This window comes from Bombina bombina, chromosome 4 (genome assembly GCF_027579735.1).
Source record: "Bombina bombina isolate aBomBom1 chromosome 4, aBomBom1.pri, whole genome shotgun sequence".
In the NCBI taxonomy this organism is placed as follows: domain Eukaryota; kingdom Metazoa; phylum Chordata; class Amphibia; order Anura; family Bombinatoridae; genus Bombina; species Bombina bombina.
The window spans coordinates 420922054-420938721 of record NC_069502.1 but is presented as its reverse complement, the minus strand read 5'-3'; positions in this window follow the sequence as shown (position 1 = coordinate 420938721).

Sequence of the window (16668 nt, the reverse complement as noted above, 5' to 3'; positions counted from 1 at the left end):
AAATCTTGACCAGAAACGTTTCTAAATATCTATATGTGTTATTGATTCAGGAAAAATTGTTATTCATTCAGGAAAAAAGAAAGCTTAGATGATATGCAAAGTAAAAAACAGATATAGTGCCATAATGTTTTGATATTTTAGCTTTCCTATATAACTTTAAAATTGTTCAGAAATTCCTCAGCGCTTTAAACTTAGCCCTTAATGGTAATAGCGGAAGTTAAAGATAATACTCCCAAGATCAGCAAACTGGCTTTGACTTCCCGGATAAGTAAAATACTTTTGTTAAGTACAGGAAAATAAAAACAGGTAAGATCAAAAAGCAGTATTAACGGCCACTGAAAAAAGGGCAGTGTTCCATGTGAATGCTTTATAGACAATAGGAAACCCTCAAAAGTCGCATCTCCAAATTTCTCTCTCACAACATATTTATAAATACTCTATGCAGTTCCATTTTCTGATCATGATGTAATTCCTCTGATAATGTCATCCGATGTATCGTTTCACTCAAATTCATTTGGCTTTCTCAAGAATTATTTTGGTAGGGAGGTCTTCATTTTCTAAAGAGTTTTACAGCTCTGAAGAATGTAATGTAGTATCCAAGTTATATATCATTACCTTTATATACAAATATTATTGAACTATATACTTATTATTCTGCATATAATCTCAGCCTTCCTGGGCGGATAGCAACTACCACTATTTGAGAGAGTCCCTGGTCAATAGTGAGACTATGGGACACATTTATTATGATGCGGGGCAGACATGATCTGCTGTAGCGATCATGTTCGCCGCACATCAATAAATGCTGACAGCATACGCTGTCGGCATTTATCATTGCACAAGCATTTTCTAATGTGTAATGCCACCCCTGCACATTCGCGGCCGATCAGCTGCTAGCAGAGGGTGTCATCAACCTTATCCTTATCCGATCAGGCTTATTGCTGTCCGCCGCCTCAAAGGTGGCGGACGAGTTAAGGAGCAAGCAGTCTTATGACTGCTGCTTCTCAATTCCTGATTCCTGGCGAAGACGGAATAAGTTGGGTTGACAGCTTAAAAAAATCGCCCCCCCATATATTCTTTTTGTGCATAAAGTACACTTATATACAGTATATAGTTTTTTTTTATTTATTGTAATTTTGATTTTATATTAGTATAAACTGATACTACACTTTTTTTTATATTGAAAACAATGTGGGTAATATAATAGTTTCATTCAGTTTTTTTTCCTAAAAAAAAAAGAGCACCTGACTTCTTCATATACCAAGTTATGTCTCTTTTCTGATTGGCTAAAAATATTGAAAGAAAATAATACATTTAAGCCAATCAGAATGTAGGGGTACTACCTGTTACATTGTATTAGTTATTTTTTAATATGATATTAATTCAACCTAGTTTGTCAAAGCACATTTTATTGTATTATTAGATGGCTTTTAAAGTGATAGTAAACTGTAAAGTTCTATGTGCACTGCAATAAAATCTGTATCATTGAAAACATATGCTACTTATAAGGCTGAGCTTACATAAAAACCTGGCCACCCATTCTGTGATGTATAGTTAGTCAGAAGCTGTACTTCATACACTATTAATAATACTAGAGGTGCACACTGCTAAAAACAAGGGTCTAGCCAAACTATCATGTGCAAATACATACTTTGTCTGTATTCCATATGCAGGGAAACAGGCGTCTTGTATATTCAAAGCATTACTGATGGTGTAAAGCTTTGTATCTGCTCATACTTATGTGTCACATATTTCCACTGTAATATTACAATTTTATTGCAGTTGTAATTTTATGTTTACTATTGACTTTAAGATACTGGCAATATCCTTATATCCCAGAACATGAGTGTTCCATAAGTGCAACTTTTATTACGAACTCTTTAATGCATTTTAAAAGAGTTAAACTCATAGAATACTAGAAATTTGTTTTAAAAATATGTTACTGAAAAGAAGCATTTTACTTTTACACTAGAATGCCCCTTTAAGGGTGTACATGACACACCTTGGAAGTCTATTTTTTTAAATTACAGTCTACTTAATGTTGTATTGTTTAAAAAGATGAATAAATGCCTTTATCTACATATTCCCAGCATTGGGCATAACCAACATTGTTATATTAATATAATCTCTGCCTGTTTTCTAAGATCCTGCATGGCCGTCTCTTATCTCAGTTTCATTTTATTAGCTTTTTAGATCTTGGATAACAGCCAGATATGCTAGTCCATGTGTTCCATATTAGATACCATTGTGCTCACTCCCGTGGAGAATGTTAATTGTTATACAAGGAATTAGCATTGATTGGCTAAAAGGCAAGATTGTATAAAAGTGGCAGGCAGCAGGGGCTTAGATTAAGTTAATCATAGAGGTAAAAAGTACATTTATATACCAGTGTTGGTTATGCAAAACTGGGGAATGGGTTATAAATAGATTATCTATCTTTTTAAACAACAACATTTTGATAAGTAGACTATCCCTTTAAGTAAATGATATATGTTTAACATGATTTACTTGAATGTGGGGAATGATCACTTTCATGATGTGTTTCTATGTGACCTTAGTGAAATGCCAACTATATCTTTAATCAAAATTTCTCTTCATTTTGGATTCCTTCTACCCTTGAGGAAACGGTTTTGTCATGTGCTTCTCTATTTCTTTTTTTTTTCTTCTTTTTTTCCACTCTATAAAAGAATGGCTTTTTTTCTGCTTGGATGCAAAACAATAATTTCCTTCCAGAACCTTGAAAAGGCTTAGATTGCTCAACTTGTCTGTATTCTGAATCCGTTAGATCTCCCAGGCTGAAACCATGGACTTTGTATTTGAACTCACGTTTCCTCCAGACATCTTGTATAAAAACCTTTTTTCATCATCCTGTACTCATGTTACCCCTCAGCTGGAGGGAAAAATCACACCCCATGAAAATTAAATAAATAACGAAGTGTCTGCCAGTTCATTTTTTTTCTTGCTTTTTTTTAGGCATGAGGTAATGCTGAGCTATTCAGAGTGAGATGTGACCAGCTGATGGACTCACTCGCGGGTTGTGTAAGTAGCACTTCCTGGCAATGTCAGAAGATCCCATTTAAAGAACACAGTGAGATTTTGTACTACGTTAACTGGGTTTAATTAATAATACACAATCTCCTTGTCAAGTCGTGCCCCGTTTTTCCATTAGATATGTATTTATTATTTTAAAAAAATGCATTTCAACTAGCCCTCCCAAATACGTACTGTGCATTTATCTTTTAAAGGGGGGGGGGGGGTTAATAATTAGTTTGATTTTTTTTCTTTCATTTCCTTATGTAACCTTAGTGTGCTAAGTTAAATAGTATTACAAGGTACAATAAACTCAAAATGTAATTCCCCATAAAATGTTTAATTAAGGAAAATAAAACAACAAACATTTTTTAAAAAAATATTTTGCCTAATTTTGCTGTAAAATACCTCTATAAATTGTTCTTATTTTACTCCCTCCAGAAAGGCTGGAGACCCTTCATTATATATAAGTATTACACAATTTTACTGACCTTGCAATGATCTACACAGTCATTGTTTAGATCAGAGTACAAGATCATTTACATTGCTCCCTAATTGGTCACAATAAAAAAATACCAAGAGTATGAAGTCTACTCTGCTTTTTAAAGGGTGTATCTTTAAAGGAATAGTAAACACCAAAAATGTTATTGTTTAAAAAGATATACAATCCCTTTATTTGCCATTCCCCAGTTTTGCATAGCCAACACTGTTATAGAAATATACTTTTTACCTCTGTAATTACCTTGTATCTAAGCCCCTGCTGACTGCCTCTTTATCTCAGATCTTTTGACAGACTTGCATAAATTAGTGTTGACTCTTAAATAACTTCACGTGGCGTGAGCACAATGTTATCTAAATGAAAAACATGAACTAACGCCCTCTAGCTGTGAAAAACTGTCAAATGCAGAGACGTTCTTTTAAGGGCTTTAGAAATTAGCATATGAGCTTACTTAGGTTTAGCTTTCAACTAAGAATACCAAAAAAACAAAGGAAATTTAATGATTAAAGTAAATAAGAAAGTTGTTTAAAATTGCAATCTGAATCGTGAAAGTTTAATTTGTACATTACTATCCCTTTAAACTGCTCTTAGTTTGAAAAATCTCATCAGTTGTGCTGAAGAAATAGCAGTGTAAACATTTTTTTTTTTAATATATATATTTATTGAATAAACCCAATGTCAGTATCCATTAGAACAATTCATTAACACAATAAAACAATACAGAGGGGCCGATTTATCAATGTGTGGGCGGACATAATCCGCTGTTGCGGATCATGTCCGCCCCAAATTGATAAATGCCAACAGAATATGCGCTCGGCATTTATCATTGCACAAACATTTTGTATGAAATGCTTGTGCAATGCCGCCCCCTGTACATTCGTGGCCAATCGTATCCGATTGGGATGAATGTTATCCGCCACCTCAGAGTTAAGAAGGCTCGCATGGAAACTTCTGCATTCGCAGCATAGTAAATCGGCCCCAGAGAGTGTATTGAAGAAAACTGAGCAGGGAAGCAGATAATAGTCCTGGGTAAGACCTGATACTCCTCTGAAATTGCATTGAATTACATGAGTAACGTACATATGTAAAATAGGTACAATTGGAGATAAAATACCGTAAAATACTTTGAAAACCTTTATTTTGCATACAGATTTGCAATGGTGTGGTTGATACATGCTATTCACATACAAAAATGACTTTAACCAGCCTTTCAAACTACTAAACAAAATATTACCCAACATCTTGTTGCCGTCTACTGCAGATAAGCTGACTTTGACTTTGAGTACATTCTTTTGTGATTTTTACTTTGTTTATTTTACACTTGAAAGTTTTTTTATTGAATTATAGTAAAAAGATGTAAATTGATCTGAAAAATGCAAGGAATTTATTGATTATAAAATTTACAAAAAACAAATCACATTAACAAAGAAATAAGGGGAAGTAACCTTGGAACAGGCATGTTCTGTATTAATATCAGACAGTAATGTTTCGGTGATGAACTATTTAAAGATAATTGCTGGCAAAGTGTAAGGTAGATAGACATTCAGGGCAATCAAGTCAGTTTAGATGTCATTTCCACATCACTGGACTTTGAGGCATGATGTGCCTGTAGTCAGAATTTGTGTGTTTATTTGTTCATTAAAATTCATATTTGTAAGGTTTTCTTCCATAACTACTACAGAATGTAAGAATGAGTCTTATAACATGATTGTCAAGTCCAAAAACCTGAACCAATATACAGTATAATACTTTATATTTACTTCAAAGTGCTACTCAGGTCCCATCTCTGGGCAAGATTACAAGTCGCAGGGGGAAATCACTTGCGAAACGACGCTGTGCACATTATGGCTTTTTCGCATTTTGGGTTGTGCAGGCTATTACAAGTTGAGAAATAACTTACTTAAGCCACATAATGCAAACTGCGAAATCACGTGCGCATTCACGTATTCACGATATAAGTCAATTGAGAAGACAAATAACAATAATTTTTAAAAAAACTAATCTGTTTTCGCAACAGAATATGTTTCTATTTAATTCAAAATAAATATTTTTCTATATATGTGATGTTTTTGGACTGATATATGTATTTATAGCGAGATATGTATATGATAATATATATGTCTAGATATCTCGAGATCTGTATGCGAATATTGCTTTGAAAATCCCTCTGAGATATTGTTTAATGTGCATAAGATTGTAATGTGAAATATTTTTCATTATCTCAATAGTTAAACATATCTCTATACATATAAATCCATGATTCTCTATATATGTGTATGTATGTCAATGTAAAATCCCTACGTCAGCTTTTTTTTTCTAACACCAGAGATCTCGTATCTTTGAGCCCTTATAACTTTTGTGTGCAATATTTTTTTTACATTTTTTTAATTAGACATTGTTAATATGAGTGTAACTGAACTTTGTAATTTATTAAAACCAATACGTTTCTCAGTGTCCTTAAAAATGTATCAAAAGCAAAACTGAGAAATGTGTTGCTTTTTTTTTTTTTTTAAACTTTTATTTAAATCCAGCATTATATTGAGAAAAAAAGAAATCAAATTACAAATTTTGGCGCCACGCAGGGCCTGATGTTACATATTACAATTAATGTAGACAATACAAGAAAAATAAAAAAGTTGTCAGTATTTCACAGAATTATACCAAAACATAGATTCTAAAATAAATTATATTCTCTGCTGGAGTCTTTTCTTTCCTTTTTTATTCCATTCTCTCAACATTACAACAAATTAGACCTTTTACTATACAGTAATCTGAAAAATTTTAAGAAAAAATAACCGTACAGTAACAAAAAACAAAAAAACAAAAACAAACAAGAAATGTGTTGCTTTTAATACATTTTTAACTTTACAAACAGAGGAATTGCTTCTTTTTTTAGAAGCTATTGTTTCCATTTGATACATTGAAGCGGTTACACCAGCAGTCTATTACCCACAGCGAGTTAGGAGAGCTGAAGCGGCAGTGTCACATACTGCTTCACAACGCTCCAATCTCCTGTTTGGAATCTCCGTTAGAAGTGGAGGTGTAGACGGTGAAACGGAGATGAATCGCTGTATCAGAAGTGGTTTCTGAGACAGACCATATTCACACAAGCGGGTTGCAGAAACGGATCGCTATCACACAAGTGGATTGCCGCGATTTGAGATATTGCCTGTGACTGTCCTACTGGAGGGACCGGTGGTCTCCAGTATCACGCGCACTACATGTAGTGCCCTGTAATCTGTGAGTTTGCCCCTTGTTATTTTTCATGGTCTATTTCACACTGAACGTATTTACCCTATGAGGGCGCCTTCTTTTTTCCCATTTTTCTATTTATCAAATAATTGTATTTGAAGCAATTAAATGTAAAAAATAAGTCTGCAACAGGTAGAGATCCTATTATTTGCTTCTTATTTTCAGGTATAAAATTTTAAATTTTGAATACAAATATTGTTGAACAGATTTTGTTCATACATTTGAGTACCCTCCTGTTCTGGTGACATAATTGCAGTAGAAAAATAATACTGAACATTCTATCTAATAATGACCTTATGCTAGAGATCATTTACCTAGGTTAGATTTAACAACTAAAAAACATTTATTAAGATGGAGACATCAAGACATCATTGAGGAATGAATGTCACCACTGAAATGAGTAAGTGGGTGGATTTAACATATGTTTATTTTGAATTTGAAGCTAACAGAAAGTGCAACTAGAACTTAAAGGGACAGTGTACACCAATTTTCATATAACTGCATGTAATAGACACTACAATAAAGAAGAATATGGACAGATGCTGATCTAAAAATCCAGTATAAAACCTTTTAAAAACTTACTTAGAAGCTTCCAGTTTAGCTCTGTTGACTAGGTAGTCTGGGACACCCACTGAAAGGGGCTGGGTAAGCAAAATGAGCAGACACTCCCCACCTTCCCCCCTTCCCTGCGTATGAAAAGACAGATAACATAAACAGAAGCCTGCAGGAGTCTGTAAACGCGTGTATACATCCGACACTGGGGCTTGGTTAGAAGTCTGAAAATCAGCAAAATTTAAAAATAAACAAAAGTATACATTTTTATAAAAACACTCCCAGATGGGCTATATAAATGGATAATCTACAAAACATTTATGCAAAGAAAAATCTAGTGTACAGTGTCCCTTTAAAAGGATCTGATTATTCTCTGGTTGATAAGCAGATCTCCCACTGCTTTGCTGATAACCTTACAATCATAAAAAAATATATATTTCCCCCTAGTATAAAGACATCTATTAAAAATAAATAACATAAAATCCTATTAATAATTCAAACATTTCCATTAAAAATAAAATTAAAATAAATCCTACAATACATTTAAAATTCCCTCTTTAAAGGGACAGTCTAAGGCCAAAATAAACTTTCATGATTCAGATAGATCATGTAATTTTAAACAATTTTCCAATTTACTTTTATCACCAATTTTGCTTTGTTATCTTGGTATTCTTAGTTGAAAGCTTAACCTAGGAGGTTCATATGCTAATTTCTTAGACCTTGAAGCCCACCTCTTTCAGATTACATTTTAACAGTTTTTCACCACTAGAGGGTGTTAGTTCACATATTTCATATAGATAACATTGTGTTCGTGCACGTGAAGTTATCTGGGAGCAGGCACTGATTGGCTAGACTGCAAGTCTGTCAAAAGAAACTGAAAAAAGGGGCAGTTGGCAGAGGCTTAGATACAAGATAATCACAGAGGTTAAAAGTATATAAATATAACTGGAAATGGGTAATAAAGGGATTATCTATCTTTTAAAACAATAACAATTCTGGTGTAGACTGTCCCTTTAAGTATCTTTGTTATCCCTATACTAATTACTGGGAAATAAGTTTGTTCCAAGCACTATTATATACAGGGAGTGCAGAATTATTATGCAAATGAGTATTTTGACTACATCATCCTCTTTATGCATGTTGTCTTACTCCAAGCTGTATAGGCTCGAAAGCCTACTACCAATCAAGCATATTAGGTGATGTGCATCTCTGTAATGAGAAGGGGTGTGGTCTAATGACATCAACACCCTATATCAGGTGTGCATAATTATTAGGCAACTTCCTTTCGTTTGGCAAAATGGGTCAAAAGAAGGACTTGACAGGCTCAGAAAAGTCAAAAATAGTGAGATATCTTGCAGAGGGATGCAGCACTCTTAAAATTGCAAAGCTTCTGAAGCGTGATCATCAAACAATCAAGCGTTTCATTCAAAATAGTCAACAGGGTCGCAAGAAGCGAGTGGAAAAACCAAGGCGCAAATAACTGCCCATGAACTGAGAAAAGTCAAGTGTACAGCTGCCAAGATGCCACTTGCCACCAGTTTGGCCATATTTCAGAGCTGCAACATCACTGGAGTGCCCAAAAGCACAAAGTGTGCAATACTCAGAGACATGGCCAAGGTAAGAAAGGCTGAAAGACGACCACCACTGAACAAGACACACAAGCTGAAACGTCAAGACTGGGCCAAGAAATATCTCAAGACTGATTTTCTAAGGTTTTATGGACTGATGAAATGAGAGTGAGTCTTGATGGGCCAGATGGATGGGCCCGTGGCTGGATTGGTAAAGGGCAGAGAGCTCCAGTCCGACTCATACGCCAGCAAGGTGTAGATGGAGTACTGGTTGGGCTGGTATCATCAAAGATGAGCTTGTGGGGCCTTTTCGGGTTGAGGATGGAGTCAAGCTCAACTCCCAGTCCTACTGCCAGTTTCTGGAAGACACCTTCTTCAAGCAGTGGTACAGGAAGAAGTCTGCATCCTTCAAGAAAAACATGATTTTTCATGCAGGACAATGCTCCATCACACGTGTCCAAGTACTCCACAGCGTGGCTGGCAAGAAAGGGTATAAAAGAAGAAAATCTAATGACATGGCCTCCTTGTTCACCTGATCTGAACCCCATTGAGAACCTGTGGTCCATCATCAAATGTGAGATTTACAAGGAGGGAAAACAGTACACCTCTCTGAACAGTGTCTGGGAGGCTGTGGTTGCTGCTGCACGCAATGTTGATGGTGAACAGATCAAAACACTGACAGAATCCATGGATGGCAGCTTTTGAGTGTCCTTGCAAAGAAAGGTGGCTATATTGGTCACTGATTTGTTTTTGTTTTGTTTTTTGAATGTCAGAAATGTATATTTGTGAATGTTGAGATGTTATATTGGTTTCACTGGTAAAAATAAATAATTGAAATGGGTATATATTTGTTTTTTGTTAAGTTGCCTAATAATTATGCACAGTAATAGTCACCTGCACACACAGATATCCCTCTAAAATAGCTATAACTAAAAACAAACTAAAAACTACTTTCCAAAACTATTCAGCTTTGATATTAATGAGTTTTTTGGGTTCATTGAGAACATGGTTGTTGTTCAATAATAAAATTAATCCTCAAAAATACAACTTGCCTAATAATTCTGCACTCCCTGTATGTATATTTCTCTTTTTTATACATCTAATGAGAGTGTTGTTTTTATCTATTCCAAGTATATATTCCCTGAATGTAATTCCAACTCAGCAACTCATAATACCCAATATTTCAGCAATAGACACATTTTTAGTTTATTAATTATCACTTTTAAGGAAGCAGACACATTAGAGTGAATGCATTGCAACCAACTACATTGAACGAAGGCAGGCAGCAGGATATTTTTCATTTTCTACCTTCTGACTGAGAGTGGGAATTGGGTTCCAGCATATGTTTTGTCCACAGGTTCAGCATGAATAGCCTAAAAAAGCAGCAGTTCATTTGAGATGGACACTAGCCAAGCCTTGGGAGTAGAAATGTGAATAAATATACAAGAAAAAAAAAAGGAAAACATAAAAGCTAAAAGCAAACAAATGTAGCAACCACTGTGTGAGGCTTCTTAACCATAATGACATAATGACAGTTTATCTATGTAAAACTTTACTGTATGAAACCAAATATTCAATATTTTTTATGCAGTCTTCTGCTTTTAAAGGGAAATAAAACCCAAAAGTTGAATGCACATTAATGCATTTCATTCTGAAAAGAGGCATTTTTGCAGTACACATGTTATACCAGAAATGTTTCTGGTAAAAGTTTCAGTGATGCCATTACTGTGCACACAGCATATGTATGTATGTCCTGTGCATCCTAGTTCAATTGTTTTGCCTGCCCTGCATTTTGTGACTGAGATGACTAAATTTGCTTTGTTGCTAAAGAATACATTCTGTTACTGGCTCTCTGGGCAGGTGCAGTGTGAATGGGAGTGCATGGAGTATATTTACATATGCTCTGTCACTGAAATAGTTGTAACTTTTACTAAAAGTATGTTTGCTAATACATGTGCATTGATTTTTTTTTTTTTTCCAAAACAAAGGTGCATTTATATGCATTTCAGTTCTGAGTTTTATTTTCCTCTTAAAGGGACAATCTACGCCAGAATATTTATTGTTAAAAAAGATAGATAATCCCTTTATTACCCATTCCCCAGTTTTGCACAACCAACACAGTTATATTAATTCACTTTTAACCTCTTTAATTACCTTATATCTAGGCCTCTGCAGACTTCCCCCTTATTTCAGTGCTTTTGGCAAAGTTGCATTTTAATCCAATCAGTGCTGATTTCTATGTAACTCCATATGTGTGAGCACACATGAACTAACGCCCTCTTTTTGTGAAAAAAAAGAAAATGCATTCAGATAAGAGGCGGCCTTCAAGGGTTAAGAAATTAGCATATGAGCCTACCTAGGTTTAGCTTTCACCTAAGAATACCAAGAAAACAAATCAAAATTGTTGATAAAAGTAAATTGGAAAGTTGTTTAAAATTGCATGCCCTATCTAAATCATGAAAGTTTATTTTTGACTAGACTGTCCCTTTAATTTCAATGAATTCCACAGCTTCATGAATTAATATAAAATTTTGTATTTGACAACATAGCCCCTTATATTATGTTTGAACAAATTGTAGGTATTTTAGTATGAGATACTATACAGCTCACAGGTTAGGCGTGTGGGAAAAAGACTTTGAAATTATAAGATATTTCCATTGTTTTGTTGTACAATGACATATAAGCAAAAATAAAAATAAAATCTGTTTTGACATAAGGAGTCAATTTGCGCTTGAGTCAGCAGCTAACACGGCTAGTCACAATAATATTGATAGTATAAAGTGCATCTCTTTGCAGTTCTTATATGTTAAACCCATTTAGAGAAAGATATGTCACAGGGTTAGCCTTGAGAAGTCTGATGTGGGTTTTTTTTAAGTTCTGAGAATCCGAAAACCCTCCATTTTCAGAGCTAAATAACATGAAAATGGGTCAAAATAAATAATAAAATAATATTGCAAAGTTGTTTTACTAAACATAACTAAACATTTTGGGCCAAATTAAAAGTGAAGCAGTATTTAAAGGGAGAGTCTACTCCAGAATTGTTATTTTTAAAAAAGGTCAGATAATCCCTTTATTACCCATTCCCCAGTTTTGTATAACCAACGCGGTTATATTAATGTACCTTTTTCCTCTGTGATTACCTTGTATCTAAGCCTCTGCAGACTTGCATTTTAGCCAATCAGTGCCCTCTCATAAGTAACTACATGGGTGTGAGTACAATGCTATCTATATGGCACACATGAAATAACATCCTCTATGAAAAACTCTCAAATGCATTCAGATTATAGGCGGCCTTCAAGGGCATAGAAATTAGCATATGAGCCAACCTATGTTAAGCTTTCAACTAAGAATACCAAGGCCTAGATTTGGAGTTTTGTCGGTAACGACCCGAAAAACTAACGCCGGCTTTTTTCTGGCCGCACCATAAAAATAACTCTGGTATCGAGAGTCCACATAAAGGCTGCGTTAGGCTCCAAAAAAGGAGCGTAGAGCATTTTTAACGCAGCTTCAACTCTCGATACCAGAGTTGCTTACGGACGCGGCCAGCCTCAAAAACGTGCTCGTGCACGATTCTCCCATAGGAAACAATGGGGCTGTTTGAGCTGAAAAAAAAACAAACACCTGCAAAAAAGCCGCGTTCAGCTCCTAACGCAGCCCCATTGTTTGCTATGCGGTAACCCTTCCTACGTCTGCACCTAACACTCTAACATGTACCCCGAGTCTAAACATCCCTAACCTTACACTTATTAACCCCTAATCTGCCGCCCCCGCTATCGCTGACCCCTGCATATTATTATTAACCCCTAATCTGCCGCTCCGTAAACCGCCGCTACTTACATTATCCCTATGTACCCCTAATCTGCTGCCCTAACATCGCCGCCACCTACATTATAGCTATTAACCCCTACTCTGCCCCCCTCAACGTCGCCTCCACCTGCCTACACTTATTAACCCCTAATCTGCCGACCGCAAAGCGCCGCCACCTACGTTATCCTTATGTACCCCTAATCTGCTGCCCCTAACACCGCCGACCCCTATATTATATTTATTAACCCCTAATTCTGCCCCCCACAACGTCGCCTCCACCTGCCTACACTTCTTAACCCCTAATCTGCCGACCGGACCTGAGCGCTACTATATAAAAGTTATTAACCCCTAATCCGCCTCACTAACCCTATCATAAATAGTATTAACCCCTAATCTGCCCTCCCTAACATCGCCGACACCTAACTTCACTTCTTAACCCCTAATCTGCCGACCGAATCTCGCCGCTATTCTAATAAATGTATTAACCCCTAAAGCTAAGTCTAACCCTAATACTAACACCCCCCCTAAATTAAATATAATTTAAATCTAACAAAATTAATTATCTCTTATTAAATAAATTATTCCTATTTAAAGCTAAATACTTACCTGTAAAATAAACCCTAATATAGCTACAATATAAAATTGTAGCTATTTTAGGATTAATATTTATTTTACAGGTAACTTTGTATTTATTTTAACCAGGTACAATAGCTATTAAATAGTTAAGAACTATTTAATAGCTAAAATAGTTAAAATAATTACAAATTTACCTGTAAAATAATTCCTAACCTAAGTTACAAATAAACCTAACACTACACTATCAATAAATTAATTAAATAAACTACCTACAATTACCTACAATTAACCTAACACTACACTATCAATAAATTAATTAAATACAATTGCTACAAAGAAATACAATTAAATAAACTAGCTAAAGTACAAAAAATAAAAAAGAACTGTTACAAAAAATAAAAAAATATTTACAAACATAAGAAAAATATTACAACAATTTTAAACTAATTACACTTACTCTAAGCCCCCTAATAAAATAACAAAGCCCCCCAAAATAAAAAAATGCCCTACCCTATTCTAAATTACTAAAGTTCAAAGCTCTTTTACCTTACCAGCCCTGAACAGGGCCCTTTGCGGGGCATGCCCCAAGAAGTTCAGCTCTTTTGCCTGTAAAAGAAAAAATACAATACCCCCCCCCAACATTACAACCCACCACCCACATACCCCTAATCTAACCCAAACCCCCCTTAAATAAACCTAACACTAAGCCCCTGAAGATCATCCTACCTTGTCTTCACCATACCAGGTTCACTGATCGGTCCAGAAGAGCTCCTCCGATGTCCTGATTCAAGCCCAAGCGGGGGGCTGAAGAGGTCCATGATCCGGCTGAAGTCTTCATCCAAGCGGGCCAGAAGAGGTCTTCCATCCGATTGAAGTCTTCATCCAAGCGGCATCCATCCGGAGCGAAGCGGCAGCATCCTGAAGACCTCCACCGCGGAACATCCATCCTGGCCGACGACTGAACGACGAATGACGGTTCCTTTAAATGACGTCATCCAAGATGGCGTCCCTCGAATTCCGATTGGCTGATAGGATTCTATCAGCCAATCGGAATTAAGGTAGGAATATTCTGATTGGCTGATGGAATCAGCCAATCAGAATCAAGTTCAATCCGATTGGCTGATCCGATCAGCCAATCAGATTGAGCTCGCATTCTATTGGCTGTTCCGATCAGCCAATAGAATGCGAGCTCAATCTGATTGGCCGATCGGTGAACCTGGTATGGTGAAGACAAGGTAGGATGATCTTCAGGGGGCTTAGTGTTAGGTTTATTTAAGGGGGGTTTGGGTTAGATTAGGGGTATGTGGGTGGTGGGTTGTAATGTTGGGGGGGGGTATTGTATTTTTTCTTTATCAGGCAAAAGAGCTGAACTTCTTGGGGCATGCCCCGCAAAGGGCCCTGTTCAGGGCTGGTAAGGTAAAAGAGCTTTGAACTTTAGTAATTTAGAATAGGGTAGGGCATTTTTTTATTTTGGGGGGCTTTGTTATTTTATTAGGGGGCTTAGAGTAGGTGTAATTAGTTTAAAATTGTTGTAATATTTTTCTTATTTTTGTAAATATTTTTTTATTTTTTGTAACTTAGTTCTTTTTTATTTTTTGTACTTTAGCTAGTTTATTTAATTGTATTTCTTTGTAGCAATTGTATTTAATTAATTTATTGATAGTGTAGTGTTAGGTTTATTTGTAACTTAGGTTAGGATTTATTTTACAGTAAATTTGTAATTATTTTAACTATTTTAGCTATTAAATAGTTCTTAACTATTTAATAGCTATTGTACCTGGTTAAAATAAATACAAAGTTACCTGTAAAATAAATATTAATCCTAAAATAGCTATAATATAATTATAATTTATATTGTAGCTATATTAGGATTTATTTTACAGGTAAGTATTTAGCTTTAAATAGGAATAATTTTATTTAATAAAAAATAATTAATTTCGTTAGATTTAAATTATATTTAACTTAGGGGGGGTGTTAGTATTAGGGTTAGACTTAGCTTTAGGGGTTTAATACATTTATTAGAATAGCGGCGAGATTCGGTCGGCAGATTAGGGGTTAATAATTGAAGTTAGGGTGTCGGCGATGTTAGGGAGGGCAGATTAGGGGTTAATACTATTTATGATAGGGGTTAGTGAGGCGGATTAGGGGTTAATAACTTTATTATAGTAGCGCTCAGGGTCCGGTCGGCAGATTTAGGGGTTAAGAAGTGTAGGCAGGTGGAGGCGACGTTGTGGGGGGGCAGATTAGGGGTTAATAAATATAATATAGGGGTCGGCGGTGTTAGGGGCAGCAGATTAGGGGTACATAAGGATAACATAGGTGGCGGCGCTTTGCGGTCGGCAGATTAGGGGTTAATAAGTGTAGGCAGGTGGAGGCGACGTTGAGGGGGGCAGATTAGGGGTTAATAAATATAATACAGGGGTCGGCAGTGTTAGGGGCAGCAGATTAGGGGTACATAAGGATAACGTAGGTGGCGGTCGGCAGATTAGGGGTTAAAAAAAATTTTTCTGAGTGTCGGCGATGTGGGGGGACCTCGGTTTTAGGGGTACATAGGTAGTTTATTGGGTGTTAGTGTACTTTAGAGCACAGTAGTTAAGAGCTTTATAAACCGGCGTTAGCCCAGAAAGCTCTTAACTACTGACTTTTTTCCTGCGGCTGGAGTTTTGTCGTTAGATGTCTAACGCTCACTTCAGAAAACGACTCTAAATACCGGAGTTAGAGAAATCACATTGAAAAGATAGGATACGCAATTGACGTAAGGGGATCTGCGGTATGGAAAAGTCGCGGGCTGGAAAGTTAGCGTTAGACCCTATTTTGAGTGACTCCAAATACCGGCGGTAGCCTAAAACCAGCGTTAGGAGCCTCTAACGCTGGTTTTCACGCCACAACGGCTAACGCCAAACTCTAAATCTAGGCCCAAGAGTACAAAGCAAAATATGATGATAAAAGTAAATTGGAAAATTGTTCAAATTGACATGCCCTATCTGAATCATGAAAGTTTAATTTTGACTAGACTGTCCCTTTAACTCTCCCGGTCGAGCGTTAACACCGCTACAAGTAAGTTTTTTTGCACTTGTCAGGTAGCGCTCATAGTACAAGTTGAAAGTAAACTGTTTTTGTTTGTGCAATAACCGGATGCGTGTAAAAAGCCAAACTTAGAATATCACGAATGTGATAACCTATTTCCCCATAGAAGTGAATGGAGCAAAAAAAGTGGGAATAAAACCTAAAACTCCCACTCACAAGTGATGTTTTTTTGCACAAATATATATTCATATCTATATATTTTTATATATATAGATGATTATATATACTGCAGGTATAAATATATACAGATATAAATTTATATATATATATATATATATATATATATGAATATATATA